Below are 22,732 nucleotides of genomic sequence, written 5' to 3' on the forward strand. Positions count from 1 at the left end.
AAATGTTCAGCTGACAGTTATATTTCTAGTATGAAGAAAGAATATTGTTCTAAAAAGATGTGAATTGTTACAACTTTGAATGAATAAAGAGGTATTTTTATTTAAAGAATAATTAGCTGATGCTAAAAATTCTTTTTATAGAAAAGAACAAGACAAGATTTTTCTTAATATTACCTCACATACATTTATTATTTCAAGAGAAATATTTCTGTTTACAGTAAATTATTCGTTATGAAAAAAACACAATTGTAATTTCCACTAATCAAATAGTATTTTGAATAATACAAGATATTTCTGTAGTTACTGACCCACATTTCCATAAATGTTGCTTCAGCATAGCTTGGCATCTGATATAAACTGATGGAATATGTCAAGTGCTGTCCAAATGGAAAATGCTCAGCCAGTGAAAGATTGTTAACAAACGTGCTGTGGGTTTAACCAATGAAAACCTCAGCAGATGACAGTCAATAAATTGGAAGTAAAATTAGCTTTAATTGTGCACAATATTTTAATCAGTAAAAAAGAAAAAATCGAAGAGATCAACATGAATTTAGCAACCTCAGAAAATATGTTACAATCGCTACAACAGGTCTTAACATTTTGCTAAGAGAATAGAAACCACATGTGATCCTATGACATGGCAAAAAGTAAAAACCTCGTAAAAGAATTGGGAAAAGGGTTGAAACACGCTATCACCGATTAGAACTTTAAACAAGAAGTTTGTCAAGATTATTTCAGCAGATTAGGGGCCCAACGCACACTGTGGAAATTGACGAGTTGGAAGAGAAGGGTTCAAACACCTAATGGTGAACCGCAGCCTTAATTTTATAGACCTTAAGATAAAGGCTACTACAAATCAAGTATAGAGGATGTTGAAGAAGGCCAAACTATGCAACAAAAAATAGTTTGGAACCAGTTGAGAGCTACTCAATAGCTATATAATAGAATTGATGCAGAGATAAAAACTCAGAAGAAATCCTTTTGTCTCTATCATAAAGCACATTGCAGAAAGCTACCTGCTTGTGGAGTTTCCTTCCATTTTCTCTAGCCCTTTTCATCCCTTTTTGCCATTTGGCGGTGGGTTTTCAGTAGACCAAAAAATATTCCTAAGGAAATACCCTGTCCCCTACCAATAAAAGAAAAAAATAATTGAAATATAAAAAAAACAAACTTTTATTTCCCTCCTACACACAAATTATTTAAAACATTTTAAAAACAACCCCCCCCCCCAAAAAAAAAGATTTAATTAAAAATATATTTTCTTACAAAAAAGGTTTTTAGAAAAATCAATTTTTTTTTCAGAAAAAAGTATTATAATACAAAATTTTTGTTAAAAAAACATTAAAAAAATTTTTTTTAACTTTTATAAAAAAGAAATTCGAAACTTTTTACATAAAAAAGATCTGTAAAAAAGGAATATGTTTTCAATTATTAAAAAATAAATATTCGTACACGTAAAAATAAATGTTTTTTTTTTTTTACTAGCATTTAAAAATCTGATCAGTGCTCGGCATAATTTATGTCAACTGCTGGGCTAACATGAATATCTTATGCACTTGTTATGGATTGCAAGAAAATCTATCGTTCATGTAATGTATTCATTTTACTGGAATTGATGTTTATCTCATTAGATAGAAATTATTGCGACGTAACTTTTTATTCTTTTGTTTTGCCTGTGTGAAACATTGCATTAAATACAATCAGAAAAATTTACATTTGGTTTTCAAAATATATTAAAAGAAATAAAGAATGCTGATTAGTTTATGAGAAATATTATTATCAGTTATACAAGTGTGTGAAAAAAAACAACTTTAAAATTTCCACAAGGTCACACTAATAAATTATAATACTTTTTTGTTTATAGTCAAATGTGTATTTTGTAAAACAAAAATAAAAAGTTGCAAGAAAATATTTACATCTGAAATGTTTTGGCATGAGTTTATTTGCCTTCTCTCCAGGAGGTTAGAAACAAAGTCAGATAAGGTTTTAACAAGCTACTGCACTAAGATAAGCACACTCAAATTGTCTGACCAGCTCCATTGCATTTCCCAGTAGCTGTACGTCAGGCAATAAACTAACCCCTTCTCAGGTAAGCCTTGGAGAGTGGTTTGCCTAGGACTGAACAGAAGCATAACTTTGTCCGAGAGCAACAAGGCCATTGTTGATTGCCGATTAGTGAGTGGAGAATGTTATTTCTGAAAGACTTACTTTGAGGTTATCAGCATTTGATTGTCAAAATTAAATTGAGTGGATTCCTTAAATCCTTGCTTCATTTTTACACTATCACTAATGAAAATGAATATTACTTTAGTCTTAGTAAATGTGTTAATGAAAGCAGAAAAAAATATAAGAGAAGTTTACAAACAAGGAGTAACCATTTATATGTAGTGATGCACTAGGTGTATCAGAATTTTGGGAGAATTTTTGACACCTCTAACACAAAACTGCGAATAAAATATAAAAAACTCGTAATTTTTTAAAGTGGTTTGTTTATTTTCTTTATAGAATATACTTCCAAAATAAACTATTAAAGTTGTTTAAAAAAATAATAGAAATATTATTTTATATTTTTTAAAAAACAGTGTTTACAAAGTGCCGGCGTGCCTTCATGCAGACATTTTTTTTATGTAATGAAATCAATTGAATTTTATGAGTTAAATATTTTTCAATTTTTTAACTTTAAAAATCTATCAAAACTTTTCTATTGGTTCAATTTTTACGATATTTTCAGGGTCAATGTGAAATTTTATGCTCTTTCCAATAAATCAAATATAATATTTTAGACAAACGTTTTTTTTTTTTTACCCCCCCATTTTGAAATGTCTATTAAAATTTTAATAATTAATTTACTCACCAAAGTTTTATATATCACAAATTGAAGATAAAAGATCAATGCATAAAATATTCTAATTTAAAACAAAAAAGTGTTTTTTAGAAATTTACCTGTAAAGTCCAAAGTGTAAAACCTTTTTTTTTTTTTTTAAGTGGAAGCTTATGTTATGCTTAGATTGTCAAGTAAATATTGGACGCTGACGACAATTTTTTTTCCTATTTTATTCAATGTTTTCTTTTTTTTTTTTTTTAGATATTTTAGAAGAATTAAAATATATTAAATCAAAAATTCATGTATTTCTTTGAGAAAAGAAAAAAAAATTCCTTGACTTTTTTTTTTTTTTTTTTTTTTTTAAGGCAAAAACTTATAAGTAAAATGTGACTAGTTTCCATGTATGGGGACACATATTTCTTCACGCACAAGGCTAGATGGCTAACACGAACGTGTGGTTTTTACGTCCTTCTGTCTATCCATTGTTCAAAACAAGAACAAACACCGCTTCGGCATTTCGCTAACACCGTAAAAATGCTTATGTAATCTTAGCCTTTTCAAATAGTTGTTTAAAAAAATTCTTTTATTTAAAAAATACATGGAATTTAAAATATAAATATAGATAAATTCTTAAGAATGAAATTGAATAGTATTTTTTATAGGTAAGTCATATTTTGGTATTTATATATACATATATTTTATCGAAGCAAGTTGAAGTCCGTTGATTTTCTTTAAATCTTTTTTAAAGAAAACCGATTTTAAAAAACAAATATTGCATGATTTGCTATTAAACCTGTTATTTATTTTTTAAATTTGGTCTTTGCTCCTTTAATTGAAAAAAAATTAGGGTTTGAATTACATTTTTCAAGTAGTTATAAGCTTGTAAAGATAGGAGGTCAAATTATTCAATTTTTTATCATACATTTTTAATGTCGGCTTCTGACACTGCTAGTGATGTACAGAAAATCGGTTTTGCACTCGATCACATAAAAGTGTAAAACACAAAACTTCCAGTCAAAAAAATAAATCTATATATCTATAAAAGTGAACGTGTCTGTGTACATTTCCCTACACAATAACTCTGTCAATTTTTAGTCTGCAGACTCGAAATTTGATATACAGGGTACTGAGATTTGGGAAAATCTATGTGATCGGTTTTCGGACAGAAATTTGGCGATCAAGGGGTCAAAATTCAAAGATTTGACCTTTGAGAACTCTACCAAACTCTTCCGAAAATTTTGGGTCTAAAAACATGAAATTTTAGATATAAGTTCCTTGGACATGGATCTAACTTAATAACTTAATTTGAGCCCAAAACAATAAATGTTAAGCGGTCATAATAGGGGTCAAATTTAAAAAAATTGAATTTTTCTTTTTGCTTAGCATACATCTCCAAACACCCAGCCAACCCCGGGCCGAAATGCTAGTATAAAATATTTTAAACCAATCAAAAATGTTTCTGTTTGAATACAGGATTGTGTATGCATGAACTAACATAAATTTACCAAGACTATAAAATCGTGATGAAAGGCAGAAATTAATTTCACATTTGTTCATTAACTTTAATGCAGGTGTCACCATGCAAAGAACACTCATTTTTTTATCAAACCTCTGACTTCAAACTATTGCTCCATTTACCTACTCATTAAGAAAATGATATAAAAGTAAATTTTATAAGCAATTATCCGATGTAATTGTAATCTATATAATTATAAAACTCAAATGACCTAGTAGTGAGTGGTGTAACCCACTTTCTGGTTTACGACATCCGGTTGAGCATGCGCACATAAACATTAACCCATAACAACATAAACAAATAAACACAAATCGCTTCTTTTGCAGATTTTGACCTGCATACTGAAATATTAACGTTATTATTTCAAAATTATTATTTAACATGGAAAGAGTGGGGGAGTTTTGCAACTATTCTTTATTACTACTATACTGTTGCTATTTTCTTATAACTAAACAACTTTAACCCATTGACAAACATAGGAACGATATTTTATTTATTTAGGTTTTATTTTTTTGCTTCAGGTTTTATTAATTATTTTTTTTAGATTTTAAGTTTCTATAACTTGGTTGAAGGATTCCAATATGGGTTTTTCATTCTTATATTTCTCATCGGTAGGTTCATGTGCGTTTTTGCTGCTAAATGACTTTCGGCAGCGTTCGATTTGTAGGAAAATCATGTTTAATTTTCGATTTTTGAGCGATTATTCGGGAAAATAGGTAACTTTACACAAAAAGGGAGGATTTTTTTTTTTTTTTTTCATGTTTGAGTGATCCGTCCGTGATTTTTCATTTTAATATACTTTCATAGAAATGTTTTTGTTGTGTCAAAAAAACCTATTTTCTTTACGTCACAAGTGTCACGCTCATACATGAATTCCATAGCTAATATAACATACTGACCTAATGGGTCACGGGTAGTGTGGTATTTTTTAATTTTCTAATGTATTTGTATCAGTCAGAAGAAAACAAATAAAAAACGATTTAATGATTCTTATAAACGTGTGAATAAAAAAGTGATCATAAATTAATCCTTTATTCTGCTACATATGTTACTCTCATTTCTTTTTCTCTTTTTCAACAGAGAATTGGTGAACGCGTATCATTATCATTATCATCTTAATCATAACAACAGTGAGTAAAGTTTTCAATGTTCTAATTTCTTTATTCATAAAACTATCATCTAAAATCTTGTGCACCATTCTCACTTTGTCATAACTTTGATGAAAGCACAATTATTTTTAATTTACTATTAATCAAATATTTATTCAAATAAATAAATAAGCTAAAACTAATATGAATTTAAAAAATAATTCTATTTAGAAAAAAAATGTAAGCATATCTATATTTTGAATTGTTTATCTCCTAAATAAAACCGGATTTTTAATATAATTTCGAAATGGTTTGACCCTTATCCTTTCTATTTGGTGACCCCCAAAATGCCACGTTAATAAAATTCACAATCCTTTCTGAAATCTAACCAGATGTAGTACAAATAAACTTCAGTCTATGTCTGACTTTCAGCTGTTAATGTCCAACAGTCTTTATTTTATTGTCATTCAATGATATGCTCCAAATATGCACAGCTGTGTTGCAAACAAACCTGGATATAATGTGCAAACTTGCCAATAACTCTGACTCGTGCCTTTTCTGGCACTTTCCTGATTTCGCCTGTGATACTGCTCTTACGTACTAGAATAGTCTACAAATATTTTTGATATACATTATCTTTGAGATAATTCCAAAGATAAAAATCTGGAGAAGAGAGATTAAGGTCTGATGAGTATGAAGCATATTAATCACACCTCCTACTGATGAGACGATCACCTTAGTGTCGCCACAGACATTCTTAGGGAGTTTCTCCATTCTGTTAAAACTGCCATTTATCTCTCATAACGTTTCAAACCTTCTTAATTATTACTAAATAGCACTTAGTAATTGACCGAAACTGAACATTTGAAGTATACTATGAAAACAAAGACTGTCGGACCTTTATAACTAAAGCTTGGTGGACAAGTCAAACACAAACTAAAGTTTTACTCTGTTCAAGATGAACTTGACACTTTTTTTGGAAAAGAAAGAAAAAACAATATCTTGTTCAGTAATTCCCAAAATTTAAAATGCATTAAAAATCTTTTACTCAATGCAGCTGCCTTGAGCCTTAATGTCAGCCTTAAAGTGAGAATTGAATCTGGTGCATATGGTCTTCATGGTATTCTTTGAGAGAGGCCTGAACACCAGTTTGATCTTGGTAATTAGCTCATTCTTGGTGTTGCAAGCATTATGGCTGGTGTCTTTCTCAACTCTGCTCCGCATATAATAGTCCATGAAATTGTAGTCAGGTGGATTGAGGAGAGGGGACGCATTGGACTGCTGGTGTCATGGAAGTTCTTAGACATTATGTTATTTATTATTTTCTATTATCACTATATATTATTATTTATCACTATGTAATGTTATTTATTATTTTCTATTACTGATCACTATATATTATTATTTATTTTCTATTATCACTATATATTATTATTTTCTATTATCACTATATATTATTATTTTCTATTATCACTATATATTATTATTTTCTATTATCACTATATATTATTATTTTCTATTATCACTATATATTATTATTTTCTATTATCACTATATATTATTATTTTCTATTATCACTATATATTATTATTTTCTATTATCACTATATATTATTATTTTCTATTATCACTATATATTATTATTTTATATTATCACTATATATTATTATTTTCTATTATCACTATATATTATTATTTTCCATTATCACTATATATTATTATTTTCCATTATCACTATATATTATTATTTTCTATTATCACTATATATTATTATTTTCTATTATCACTATATATTATTATTTTCTATTATCACTATATATTATTATTTTCTATTATCACTATATATTATTATTTTCTATTATCACTATATATTATTATTTTCTATTATCACTATATATTATTATTTTCTATTATCACTATATATTATTATTTTCCATTATCACTATATATTATTATTTTCTATTATCACTATATATTATTATTTTCTATTATCACTATATATTATTATTTTCTATTATCACTATATTATTATTTATTATTTTCTATTGCTATGTATTAGTGTTGTGACGATTCCTAAATTTATTCCGATTCCAGGAAAATGTTGATTAACGATTCCGATAGCAAGTACGATTCCGATTCTCATGGAATTGTTGTTTTGAAATATACCATTATATAATCGAAAGTTTTTGTGTAGCGAAAAAATTTGGTACAGCAAAAAAGTGGAAATACAAGGGAATTCGGAAAACGATTGGATTTTTTTTGTAAAATTTCTTTCATTGAAGAAAAAAGGCAAAACAAATATTTTAACCATAAATTAAAGATGCACCATGAAATTAATAACAATCAATTTCAGGAGTTACTTGTTGTTTATATTTTTTAGTATATAAAAGTAAGTCCTGATTAATTCGACAAAAATACAATAACATCAAATTTCAAGGGGAATAACGTTTTATTTATCTTTTGATATTCATTTTTTTTTATTTTCTCTTTATCTTTGATGACTCTTTAAAATTTAACTTTTTTTTTTTTTTTGCAGCTTCAATCGCTAACTGATTTTTATTTCACTTTCTAGAATATTCTTATTTCTAGAATGAAATTTAAAAATAACTAAATCTTTTTTAAAATGTTTAACCTTTTATATTCAATCGTCTCAAATTATTCCTATTTGACTTTTTAAAAGATATTTTTAACAATAATAATGTTATTTTTTAAATCTAAATAAATTGGTTTATTTCTATATATATTTTTATTATATAATTATATACTTATCGTCCTTTAATGTTTATTCTTATTTAATGTCTTCATTTACCTCTTTATTTAAAAAAAAAAAAGTAAGAGTTTGTTTTACTGTATACAGATTCCAAAAAGTTGTCACAAAATAAATATAGAACAAATAAATGTTATCAAAGGCAAGATAAGTTACTTTTCTACCTAACTGGATATGTTTTTAGTGTTTTTATTTAATGTAACATGTTTATTCAGCTCGAAAAACAGTGTTTACCGATATTGGAAAATCAAAAACGGCGCTCGACTCTGTTCAACATGGTAAGTTTGGGAAAATTAGTTATAAATTAAAAACTAGACAGAATACTGTTAAAAACCCGTTGAATATATGTCAGCCTGTGTCACAGTAACATATATTGAGTGAGTTTCTAACAGTATTTTGCATAGTTTTTTTATTTTTAACTCCTTTTTGAGTCAATTTACTCTCCATTATTGTTTTTACTTCATCCCATAAGGGTAGATAGTTTCTTTTTCTTTCCATATGTGATCAACCATACTTAACTTTTCAATATCTCCATGTATTATATCTTTCCATATTCTTCTAGCCTTTTAGTGGAGTGCATGTCCCACCTTTGTATATTTTTCTACACTTACATGGAATTGCATACGCATATGGATTACATATTCTTTGAATTTTTTTCCACAAACCCTTCATATGTGGTAGACAAAGTGTAAGTTTTTGAGCAATGCCATTCTATGTTTGGTCCAAATTTCTCGAAGCTGATGTTTTGCTCTTTCAATAGTTGTTTCGATGGAAAGTTTCCCTTACATCGTCTATCTCCTCTTGAAATGCATTGCTGTTACTATATATTGCCTTTGCTCAATGTTGTAGTAGATGATTCGCTTCTTTACATTATATTTATGGTGCGTTTCTCTTGAGCTGTCTATCTCTTTTGAAATTTAGACACATCTAAGAAGGATAATTTAGTATTACATTTCTTCTCTATGGTGAATTGTATAGATGTTTTATCCACACATTGCAGCCACGTTTTTGGTTTTAATCCTAATGTTAGTTTTGTACACCATACAAATTTTTGAGTTCAACAAGGTCAGCGGTTATATTGGCTGAAACTCTGAAAATAATATGCAAGATGAAAGCATTAATCCAAATGATACAAATTATCAATCCTCATCAAAAAAATCCCAAAACATTTTTAACATATTTTGTGTTTCTCAGCATTGTTAACTCTAACAACTGTTTTTGTCACTGTGTTCTTTAAAAATAGCTTAATATTTGATATGTTTTGCGAAAGAGATATATTCATTTGAAATTGCTGAGTGATCTTGACTACAGTATTCAAGTAATAATCTAGTAAGTCATCTTATTAAACGAGTGTTCATGGTTGGAACTGGTATATCCTTTAGATGTACCTTTCAGCATGCTTCCAAGTTGATCTACCAGATGGTATTTATGGTTTAACCAGCCAATCATATTCTTGTTAGAAGGTTGAACCCGGATGTACTCATATTCATTACATCAGGATAGCACAAGGCTAAAAGTGTAAAGCATGCAGAGAAAGTTAAATGTAATCACAACAGTAATGTAGTTCCCGACTCTGACTCTTACAAAAATTGCTGATTTTCTACTTTAACTCATGACCACAGATTTGATGAAGAGACTGAAAATACCCTGAAGAATAAACTGACTTTAGTTGATAATTTGATTGAAAAAATCTGACACAAAAAAAGGTTATTATAACTAAAAAAAAAAAAAAAAAAAAAATGGCTTCAGCTCCAAACTCCCACCTCCAATCTCTGCATGTATATGTATCCAAACTGTACATCAAGTATAAGGAGCCATTTAGCTATTTATGTGTTATAAAATCGATTCATATTTTCTATTACGTCTTTTCAATGTGTGGGTGGTTCTTCATTTTAATGTTTTTATTTTATTTCACTCCTGATTTGGTTCGCTGTCAGTCAAATTGGTTGTTCATTTCATATGAGAGAGAAGAAAGCAATGCTGATAGAACTTACGTCAGTAAGACTTGATCTACTTTTTTTTAATCTGTTGATGCAATGTGTTTTTTATAATTTATTTGCACAATGTCAATTACATGTGGGAGTTTCCTTTGCATTTATGTAAATAGAATCTTATTTGATCAAACATACAGTTTATAGATTTTTACATTTGTTTTTATGAAACGTATGTATACATTTTTTTTTATTTATACTTTTCTTTTGTTATTTTGAAACTTTATGATTTGTTGAATGTTTAGCAAAAAGACAACTCATTTTAATGATAGAAATGTATTGTCTACTAGACTTTTATTTACAGCACACAAAACTAAAAATAAAAAATGACAATGATTTTAACTAAAGAACATTTAAATTTTAATTTTTAAATATTCAAATTTTTATTCTGTTGTGTATTTGTTGGTCAATATATCACCAATGGAGCTAATTATGTAAAATATAGAAAGTGATCTTCATTTCATTCAATATAAATGATATAATTCAACAAAAAAAAAAAAAAAAAAAACTCTGAAATTTGTCATTTAAAATCTTAGGTTTTTTTTTTACCCTGATTTAAAAAAAAAAAAAAAAATGGATAACCTATAGCGTCTATCCCTTATTGACTTGTAGTTTGTGGTTTCTGTATTCTTGGCATGACTTTAGGTGAAGATTTGAGAAGTATGAAATTAGTTACTATTACTTTGACCTCACGTAATTGTACATGTCAGGGTTCCATCTGTGTGTTAAATAGAGTTTGTCTTGGACACAATACTAAACTACCTCTGACATTGTTGCCCCCCCCACCTCCACCACCTAATCACTCCGAAATAAATCTTACTTTTTTTTCTACTTCTGACACAGGCCAGGATCAGAGCGTAGTATCTGTTCTGATGCTACACTAAAGTTAATTAGTCCTTAGTCAATATTCTTATGCAAATTTATTTTTGCCTACTTTTAGATTACCCCTTTTTAGGGAGCTGGTTTTTCCCCCACATGAAAAATGAGCTTGTGTCACATTTTGATTTTGTGAAGAAGCAAATAAATACCTAATCAAATTCCTTCCAACTAGATCAAAAATACAAAACTACACCAATGGTGAGTTTGTAGTCATCCTTTAGCTATCACTACTCCCAGATCTGAAGTGAAAGTACCTGTCAGCATACAATCTATGGATTAATTAAATAGAATTAAATTGTTTACAAAATATATGTCTGCAAAACAAATTAATTGTATATACGAAACATATGTTTTGGCATAAAATGTTCCAATGATGATTGACATGCCACAAAAACCAATGACAGCAATCAACTGTGTTTAAGTAAGAGCTTTCAAAAGAGTGAAATGAAATGGCAATTTTTGTGGAGTGTTCTCCTTAGTAACCATAGTGTGAAGAAGTTCTTTAAGCAAATAAAAATAACTGTCGCTATAAACATGCACGTTTAGCACACATGCACACACACACACTTCTGTTAAAAAAAAACTTCTAAGTACTTCCATGGAAATTTATTAATCACTTCTCTGCACATTTTTACATAAATGATAGACGTTTCTTTCATTCTATCATTTTTTTTTCTTTAGGGAAACTAATTCTACATGCATTTATAAGGATGGCTCAAGTGACCCTATAATTTTTCATGTTCTTTCATAAAAATTAGTCCAGTGTAATGATGCTAAAAAATAAGTGACAATATCTAGATAAGGCATATGATATAAAATATAGATTTTAATTGTCAAAGTTTCCTCCCTAGTTTTTCCTATTTGTGAAACCCATTGTAGACTATAACATGGTCAGCTTTAAGATCAAAGTCAACTTGTTGAGTTGTCCTCTTAAGTAATCAAGTTTAGTTCATCATCTAAACTGACAATCTCATTAACCCTTGTCCTTGATTGACCTTTGACTTTGGTAATTGGTGTCTCTAAATGCATCATATAGAAAAACAAAAACAATGAGAAAAGCAATGGACAAAAACAACTAAATTGGGTAAAACATTTGTAGTGTGTATATATGCCATTGCCACTATTGATTTAATATTATTAAACTGGACTAATGTTAAAGCGAGCTGGAAAAAAATACAGGATCATAGGTTATCAGATATTCAGATCAATCACGCCTGATACAAATGATTGATTGAAACTTAGCCTTCTTCTTTGAGAAACTGACAAATTAGTTACTGACTTTATTAAAACTAAAATTAACAAAAAATAAGAATAAATTTTATGAGAATATTTTATTAAATTACTTAAAAATACAAAGAATTTTTATTTTGAACAAAAGTTAGCAAATTTTGATTTAGACTACAATTCTAAGTGTGGTTGTTATCTTAACAACTTTTAGGTTGATGAAGCCTCAAACTTTCTTTAGGTATATCTTAGGAATAATCATAATTTTCTGGAGGTTGAAGGTTCAATCTTTATTAAAAATAAAAAAACTTAACAGCTCTACACATTCATGGCTGAAGGAATGAGAACAATCTACTCTTAATTAAATAAAAAGTTCATAAAGATGCACCTGAATAAGGTTGGAGGTCACATCGATTAAAATGATATGAATAAAGCAATCAAGATGAATTATCAACCTTTACCTCAAAACTTCTAAAAATTGAGACAAATAACAATTATCTCCCCCTTGATTAACATAATAGATACCACCATGGACTGTAATTGAATTAAATCCTAACTGTTCTATTATGCACTCAAAATTTCTTCTCCATTTTGGATAAAATAATAACTTGGAGTTTTGACATGTATTACTTGTTTTAAAGAGGGTTTGTTTACAACATTAAATAATTGTACAATTCAGTAAAAGCATAAAATAGTGAACACTCGAGTAAACAAAAATATCATTTATATAAAACGCATTAGAATTAAATTCTCTGCCGAATCTGGCTAGAACTGATTTATAAGATTTTTGATTGTTTAAAAAAAATTGTACAATCTTTTGTCCAGCATTTTTTTTTTCTGCTTTCAAGCGTTAACTATTCTTTATATTTATTGTTAAAGGAAAAACTTTAAATCATTTTTTAAAATCATTTCTATATTTTAAAGCAAGGTGGGTTCGATAGAGAATTTTATTCTAATGTGTTTGATATAAATTATGCATTGTTTTTGGGAGTGTTACAAATTCGCAAGAGTGCACGTCTATCAATAAATATGCTGTAAAACTGACACACCTTAACCTACATATTTACATATTCTCATTCTCTCCTCCCTTCTCTCTCATTCTTCTCCTCTTTCTTGTTCTCTCTCACTCTCTCTCTCTCTCTCTTTCTCTATTTCTTTCCTGTGTAAAGTTTTGCATGTGTACAATTTGTACAATTCCAAAACTTCTCGCAAAACTTTCAAGAAAATCAATGTCTTTTAATTTTACATTGAACTGCGCTCGGCATCTATCAGGTATGACCCAACAGGCAATGCACAAAGTAAATCCACATCATTGTAGGACAATAAAAAGAATAAATTATTTCTAATGATTAAAAATAGAGGTTTTAACTTTTTACATCCGGTGACCTTGACTGATCTTTGAAACCAATTTACTGTCAACTCTAACACATCTGTCTTCTTGCAACATATAGTAAAAAGTCTCAATTTTATGTAAAAGCTGCTATCATACATGAATATTTCTCAAGCATAGAGAGTAAATATATTATTGAAATAATGTTTTACAATGTTTACCTTTATAAGCTATCAACAAAGTTCAAAGAGACAACATTTTGATCTTAGGTTTGTAAAACACTCACATCTGGGATAGAGTAGACAAATACTCTAATTTGAGGAAGAAATATCTATTTTTGCAAAATAATCCTATAATTTTTGACAGGTATTATGTTTGGATAATGGTAACAGGCAATGTGACACTAAGACTTCTCCTCTCTTCCTTCTGCAACTAAGATGGCAACTACTTTTTGTAAAGAAAGCTGTCTTTTCTGTTTTTGAATCTCTGAAACATTCGTAATTTTGATTATTTGGACAACTATTCTCATTTTGGTTTGGTATATTCACATTTCAACAGATTTAAACTTCAGGTTCAGTTTAAAATTTAGTACCGATTTCCATGTACGGAAAAGATGCAGTGGAAGTCGGTCAAAGTATACATCAGATGAAATGTTGTGAATACAGCAACCTGGATGAAAATAGTAATCCGGATGATCCAAATATGAATTGTGTGTTAATTAATCATCATAAATGAAAGAATCGGAAATTTTAATGAAATTTTCAGTATTTATTCAATAAAATTATATATATTTTTTAGTTTTAGAAATTGTTTTTTTAATTTTAAAATTATGTATTTTTTAATTTTAAAAGTCGATGTTTAATGGAATTTAAGTTTGAACCAGACTTTACTGAGCAAAGTTTTTTTTTTTAATATTGTTAATGTTAAAAGCAACTTCATAAAATTTCTGAAAACGTTTAATGTAATTTGATAACTTCCCTGCAGACTACAACAGGGTTGTGTTTAAATCTCATATCAACAAATACATGTCAAAGTGTTGTCATGAGGAACAAACTTTGTTCATTCCCTTCATCAATTTCAATCCTCTTATAATATTCTTCATCATACAAAAATCATTAACTCTTATCCTCAAGTGACCTTTAGCCTTGATAAGTGGTAACTCTTTAGTTAAAAAAAAAAAAAAATTGCTGTCTTCCAAAATGCTGCTTGAAGACCTTCTGATCCCCACTTCCACCAAACTCTTTCCCACAACTTTGCTAGTCAGAGGTTGGGAGGTAAGTAGCATGCGCCCTGGCAACAAGCAACACAGAAATATTAATAAGATCAAGCTAACTTCTTGTTTGTATTGATTTTCTGATAGGATTTTCTTTTTTGTAAGCTGACTTTCTTTCTTTACTTGTATTTCAATCAATTTCAGACTCTTTATCAGAATTGGCTCAATTTTCTGCTTAAAAACATTTGATTTATTTTCAGTCAAAAAGCTTCCCTCACAAAAATATCATCTCTACTCATGTAAAATCTCTTTTAGTGTTTGCAGGCTTTGATTCATTTCACCTGAATAACTTGAATATATCAATTGAAACGAGTCATTGAACTTCAATTAAATCAAACAAAAAATCTTTTCATTTCATTTCATTTCATTTCAGTTTTTGCTTATCTCTTATGTTGTTCGAAAGCAAATGATTATAATTTGATTTTTAGTGGCTTTTCCTATCAAAAAAATCTTTACCCAAGTTTGATCAGTTCATTAAATAAATATGAACTTATAATCAGATTTTTTTCGTCTGCTTATAAAAAAATATTTGGTTTTCTACACCATTTTTAGCATCAATAAAAAAAGCTGGATTATGAATTTGTAAACGCTGAATTTAAAATTCAATTAGTATTTTGTCTGTATTTTTTTAATTTTGAAGTTGAGCTGTTTTAATTTGAAATTAAACTGTTTTTGTTTTGAAGTTAAAAGATGTTAGAATTCCTAAGGAGTTTCATTAATTCTTTTCATTATAAGCAATCTTAAGAATAAAAATACTGCATAAATTATCTTATAATACATGAATCTCTGAGATAAAATTAAGAAAAAATAATTGTGCTTTTCTCCATGTTCGACGAGATTGTCTTGGTAAAATCTGGTAGTTATTTAGAGCAACAGTCGAAAGGAAACCATATAAAATGAAACCAGGTTCCTGAAACAAAAAAAAAGCATTGATATATTTATATTGTTGCATGTCATGTTTTAAACTGATTTGTTGTATTTGTATTGTTTTATTTGTTGCTATTGTTGTAAATTGCTGCTTTTATAATTGTATTTTATTTTTTTGTAATTAGTAATCGTTTTTTTTTTTTTTTTATTTTGATATGGTTTGTTGTAGCCTCCATGTCTAGTTTTACCAAATTCATGAAATGGTTCATCTTCCAATAGTCAGAAACAACTTAAAAATATTGATAAAGTAGATTGCAACAATTTAAATAAATCAGTATTTTTTATTTATTTTTTTTTTTTTTTCGATTTCAGGCACCTAGATTTCATTTTTTGTGGGTGTCTTTCAGCTGTTGTACTTGTTATTTTACCAAAATATTTCCAGCTGTGGGTTTGATCTCTAAAAGCACCAAGATAATTCTATATCACAGAAAACTTAAATAACAATGAAATTATATATTTCTATATTGTATACACGAGTATCAATAATGGATATGTGCTATATTATTTAAAATTAGTTTATATTTGAAGTTTCATGATTTAAGAATTTCTGCTGTATCTAACTTCATAGACACCACTCCTTTCCTTGGTAATTATGCTTACCTTTCATTTTTTATCCTTATGACATTTAGAAACGAGGTATCAAATGCCATCCTTTGAATATATCTTGACCCAGGGAATAAACAATAACAATTTGATTCAGTTAATAATTTAATGCCAGAACAGTGTTGTAAAAGAACTTAAAAGTGGAATAAACAATAAAAGAACTCAGTTTTAACTTTCTCTGCTTTTTCTAAGCCATGAAGGCGTTCCTCTGTCCAAATAAGATATTTGCAGTAAGAACTTCTCTTCCTACCACAACTGCAAAGAACTTTCATTCTTCCTCCACGTCTTTAAGATCAAACAAAATTTCTATAAACAGTTTCTTTCAGATAACTTCTCATTGGTGGAACACATTATCATAGAACTGCTTCCCCACAGACTACAATATGATTTTCTTTAAATCTAATGTCAACACATACTTATAAACAAAAAATACAATTATAAGTATTAATTCATTATTTTCAGTCTTCTTATATTCTTCATCATTCAACTGAAAATCTATCCATATCATTGGGCCTTTTTCTTTAATCTCTTTTGGGCTTGATAAGTTACAACTAATTAATTAATAAAAATAAAAACATGCAATCAGAGCTCTCTTTATCCAGAATGATCTTTTTTGTGCTCTTTACAAATGTTTGCTAAGCCCATCTTTCATTCTCTTCTCATGCTGAGAAGTTTTGCTCATGTACAGATTTTGAATAAAATTCATCGAATCGCGTATCATTTTTTTTACATTTGGAGAAAGAAAGTGTAAAAAAAAGAGATTGAACATATTTGTTAAATTGTTTAAATACAAATAGAAAAAAAAATGAAATTGTCTATTTGATATTGACTCTGAAATCTGACAACCTTTTAAAAATACCTAAAATTTTCAATAAGAGAAACAAAAATGTATGTTTCATTGTTTTGAATCATTGTTGTCTGAATCAAAAACCTCCATCATCCTTGGTAAGCAACCAAGATTGACGTTATTAATCCCTGTTCGCTTGTCTAGGTAGTCATTAATCTAAACTAATCTTATTAATCATTTAAGTAGAACATCGTCAACCTTTATAGTGTCACACATTGGCTGCATTTATTCTTTTATATTGAAATTGAAGGTCATGTTTCTTGTATGATAACCTATTTCAAATGTGAAGATCAATTAATATTTTATTTCAAAATGGTCAATTATCACTTGTTAATTAAAGCTGAGAAAATTTATTTTTAATACCATTACAATACTGTTTGCTAGAGTTTTGCCTATCTCAGCTTTTATTGTTTAATGTGGCTGTTTTTATAATTATTATCATCACCAAAAGTTGTCACACAAGCCATTACAATTAATCTCTCACTGGCAAAAATGGCATTTTTTCAAGGATTCTTAGTGACAACATGCCTATCTTGAGATTAAGTACTCTTTGTTTCTGTTGATAATATTTGCAAGGTATTTAGCATTTTCTCAATTACCATTCTAAGTGAATTTTTATAGATAATTTTTCTTGAAATTCGAGTGACAATAATCCTCATCAGATCAGGATTTCAGTACACTCTATGCCCTTCCAATGAAGTTCTGGATGATGCTTTGCTTTCTCAACCTTTCTATCCTCTCAGGCACTTCATGGCTATTTCCTCTGATACCAACCAATGTGTGTGCCAAAAAATAATGAACCACTAGGAGAGATGGTCATTGCTTTCTTAAAGTTTGAGATGGGCGTAAAATTTGTTCTATATAAGATATTGTAAAACAATTGTCAGTTACTCTCTAAAACAATTTGTTGAGTTCATACATTAAACAAAAAAATCTGTTAAGGTATCTGAAAAATAAAGTAAACGGTATATTTCCATATGGAGAATGAGTGGTTGGATCTACAGTGCTAACAAAGAACATCAGAAGATATTTCCACACTGTCATCCGGGAATTTGTAGAATGAAGGCGCTTATGTGAAGTTTCATATACTGGCCAGAAATGTCTAAAGATTTTGAAAATATGGTGAAAATGTGCAAAAGCTGCGCATCTGTATCAAAAGCATTGGCAATAAAATTCAGCAATTGGCCTAAGACAGACAGACCGTAGTTTCTTTACATATTGATTATACTGGACTGATAAAAGAAACATACTTTTTCGTCTTGGTAGACAGTTCTATTAAATGTCCACAAGTTTTAAAATGCAAAACTCTAAAAAGTAAAACTACTAAAAATCTTACAGGAACTGTTTGCAAGATTCAACATACCAGAAAATATTGTATCTGACAATGGCATGCAATTTTCATCAAAAGAATTCAAAATATTTTGTACAATAACTTTCGATATACCCTCAAATCTACACCTTATCACCCAAGATCAAATTGACTGTTTGAAAGATTTATTGATGTATTAAAAAAGAAAAAGAAAAAAAAAAAGCAATCAAAAAGGCAAAGGTGTTAAAGCGGAAAATGAAGAATTATAAATATTCTTATCTGTTTACTGACTGATGCAAACATGTCCCCTGCAGATTTAACGTTGGCTAGGAAAGTAGATTCAGTTTTTCATAAAGTGATCTCTTTGAAAATGCAAACTAAGGAAAGAAATAATACCTTAAATAAAATTTGTAGTAATTTATTCTTGTGGGAATTGATTCAAACACACCTTGTAAGTATTAATTCAGTATCTGGATAGATGCCAGATACCTGTAGATTGCACCTGTCCATTGGTTACATTCAGTATGCCACCATCTAAAATTAACAATAAATGTTTTTTTAATCATCTACATCATAAAAGAAGAATTGAGAATATGATGTACATAATAAAACATCCAAAATGGAAAACAAAAAAAAAGCTCCAACACAAATACATGATGAGAAGAATTTATGTTTGTCATTTATGCCATTTGAGGTACCCATGCCCTCACCAATGCAAAAGAATATTCAAGCAAACGAAAATGTACCTCGACAAAAATTATAAAAATACTAACATAAAAGCTTTGAAGGTATGCTGTGATGTGGCTCATTAAAAGAAGGCAGACAGAGTTAACACCTACTATTGTAAATAAGTCTTGTTCCATATTAAGTAGCTATTTACGTTTTCCTTCTTTGTTTTTTTTGTGTGTGATGGGTAAGTTTGCCAGAAAAAACCCTAAGCTCAACAAGATATACCTGAAGGATGTCAAGGGTTACATCAGTTGAAACGTGAAAATAACACTCAAGATGAGAACAGCAGTCTGAAAAATCTAAATAATACAAATCTTTTGTGTTTGTCTTATTTTATTTCTATTTACACAGCCTTATTTGATTCCATTTACTTATGATTGATCAATGTCATTTGCCGATATGAGTTAGATTCTGCATTTTGTAGCATAACCGTGGTTAAGAACAACTTGTAACATTGCGTGGGATGTTCTTCCATTTCCGTTGTGAACAACCAGCCAGCGTAGTGTTGTGGACAGAAACTGCTGTCGTCTCTCTCAAGAAGTTAATGATGTGGCAGTTATGGAAATGTTGATTCCTTCTCTCAAAAAGAACAGAAAACAGCTTTGAGATTTGAATCCCCCACCCCATCATCACTAAAGTAATTTGTAGTATAATACAGATAAACTGTATCCTCCTTCTTGAACCCTACAGGGTGGGGGAAGACCAACACAGACATCTGGTCACTTAGATGTACAAATTCCCAGAGGCAAAAGCTCTATCTTTTCTATCACTTCACTGACACATAATCATAATTCTCAAACTTTCAACTTCCAAATGGAACTTTCCGTCCTCCATTTAACCTCAACCTTATGTGGAAAATCCTGATTTTAACTTTACTTTTACACACATTCTACATTCGTATCGAATAAAAATTTATGCTACCTGTATTTTAAATCCATCAAATACCTTTTTCAGAAATAATCTGAGATCTCTACAAACATTCAATTGAAAAAAAAAAAAAAAGTGATCATCCATGAATTCTTCTACAAAACAAAAACATGTGAATTCTCCTTAGAATTTGCTTCCAAACTGTTTGCTTACAACACCATTAAATATGTAAGAAATTCTCTATGCAAAGCACAAATCGCATTCCCTCAAAAGTCGGATTTAGGTGATATCTAATATTACTTGTGCTACATCTCATTGTAAGATTACATATAAATGTCTTTCTTGCATTTTCATATTTTGAAAAAAAAAAAATACAGACTAGTAAAGGGACGATTCTATTATGTTTCCTGATTCTGATACAATGACTGATTCTGTTCTAAATTCTCAATTCTGATACAATGACTGATTCTGATTTTTTCCAAAATCTTTAAATATTTGGCTATAGAGTTGTTATATTTGCATACATTTTCGCAAACATAAAAATAAAATCAATAATATTTATTACTTTATCATCAGCAATGGAAAATTAAGTTTTAAACAAATAAAAAAAAAACACAGCAAAAACAACAATTTTTCCAAAATCTTTAAATATTTGGCTATAGAGTTGTTATATTTGCATACATTTTCGCAAACATAAAAATAAAATCAATAATATTTATTACTTTATCATCAGCAATGGAAAATTAAGTTTTAAACAAATAAAAAAAAAAAACACAGCAAAAACAACAATTAAAGGAATCGCTTTTGGCATCTGAAAACAAGCACAAATTTTTCTGATAACAATTTCACTACCCCCAAAATTCAGATTTTTCTGATTCGGATTCTTGTACTTGTGGCATTTACCTTGGATTGGTCGAGCCAGCTCCATCCAACAAGTTTACAGCATCTCATATAACGGTTGACTAGGTGCAGCGGCCTGAGGCTGTTTCCGTTATGAGCATAAGTCACTCGTGGTTCCATCGAATGGCTTCAATTTTGATTTGATTCTTATTTATTGCCCCAACACTGGTCTAGACCTTTAATTCTCATTTTATTCTAATCAAAATCTAGTTACAGCTTTACTTTGGTTCATTCCTCATCTTGGTTTCTACTTGCCAATGCTGATCTGTACTCTATTTACAGAGATATTTGACAAACAACCTCCAAACATTAAAATAACATAAAACTCATCAAGATATTACAAAAATATTTCTTAAACACAGAGGCCTTTGCTCCCCCCCAAACATCTATCATCAGGTCAAACAGGAAAAGAAATAAGTGAATTTATGCAACACCGAACCTTACTCTTATATATATCAGCCAGCCTACCTACACTAGTATATATATTCACATTTACAACTTGCTTTTTTACGTAATCTTTTCGCTTAAATTCCATTGATAAATCCAATTGTTTATAATACTGAGTGTTATTGCTGTATGCACGTCACAACTTCTATGGCCAGAATATGTAATTGAAAAATAACCAGACATACTAACCTGCGCCACACATTCTAAAGTATTTCTTTTCTTTCCTTGATTAAAATTAAACAATCGATATCCGTCTATTCAGAAATATTTTTTTAGTAATTAAAATATGACTTTTAAATATGTTTTCTTTTTCCAATATTTAAGTATTTCTATTTTTGCGGGGGAAATTAGTTTCGTTTTTTTTTTTATCAATGTTTAACCATTCTTTTTTTTAATTCTTTTTATTGTTTAGGAATGGATTGAGTTCTTTATACGTTTTAAATTTTCTTTTCTATATATCTTTAGTGTTTTTTTTTGTCTTTGTGGATGTGTGTGTGTGTGTGTATATATATATATATATATATATATATATATATATAATTATTATTATTTTTTTTTTTTTTTACTATAAAGAAAATTAACTCTAAGTTGAACTTTACAATCAAAATTTATTGTTCGACTGAATACTCCAAAAAACAATTTACAAAGTCCCTATTCCATGGAGTTTCAAATAATGCTATTCTTGTTATTCTTCTCATCAGAGGACATAAAGAAATCAGCAAATTATATATATTTTTTTTTATTTAGACTATATTATGCCATGTATTTTTATTGTATTTTTCAGGTCATATCTTAGTGTTTTATTTTTTTTCATTTATAGTTATTTTTTCTGAACTTTTATTGTCTTTCCATGACAGGTTCGTTTTGAATGAACATTGTTATGTGGATTATTTAGTTAGTGTTGTGTTGTGAACACAAAGTAGCTGTTCATCTTTCTTAATGGTTGATATAGCAGTTGCTGAGATGTTGATCTCCCTTCCCATCTTCTTTTGGCTGAAATAATATTGTCAATTAAAAAGAACAACAATCAACTCCTTTAATTGCTCTAAGAAAGATTATTTTTTATGTAAAGGAAAATAGAAATTAGGATTTTTGAATAAAATTCCTTGTGTACTTAGTTGATTACGTAGTAAAAATTGAATAATAAGAATAATAGTAAAGAAATAAATCATAATAATATAATTAAAAAATAATAATAAAAATTAGAGATAC

General features: G+C 28.7%; 1 protein-coding gene across 11 annotated transcripts in view; it reads left to right on the plus strand.

The window, feature by feature from the left end:
• Window positions 1-22,732, plus strand: part of LOC145293795 (sodium-dependent phosphate transporter 1-A-like) — a 263,709-nt gene that overhangs the window by 119,147 nt on the left and 121,830 nt on the right. For 7 of the 11 annotated variants that reach the window (XM_080140353.1, XM_080140352.1, XM_080140350.1 and 4 more), the window contains exon 2: window positions 5,421-5,470. The exons of 3 other annotated variants lie outside the window; for them this stretch is intronic. The gene's annotated coding sequence lies outside the window, so the exon portion shown is untranslated. Of the gene's footprint in view, window positions 1-5,420; window positions 5,471-10,115; window positions 10,358-22,732 lie in introns of those variants that run through there. One more of the 11 variants, XM_080140356.1, reaches the window with a different exon arrangement.

Source organism: Euprymna scolopes, chromosome 15, assembly GCF_053919585.1.
Source record: "Euprymna scolopes isolate OS-2025 chromosome 15, ASM5391958v1, whole genome shotgun sequence".
NCBI classification, from domain to species: Eukaryota; Metazoa; Mollusca; class Cephalopoda; order Sepiida; family Sepiolidae; genus Euprymna; species Euprymna scolopes.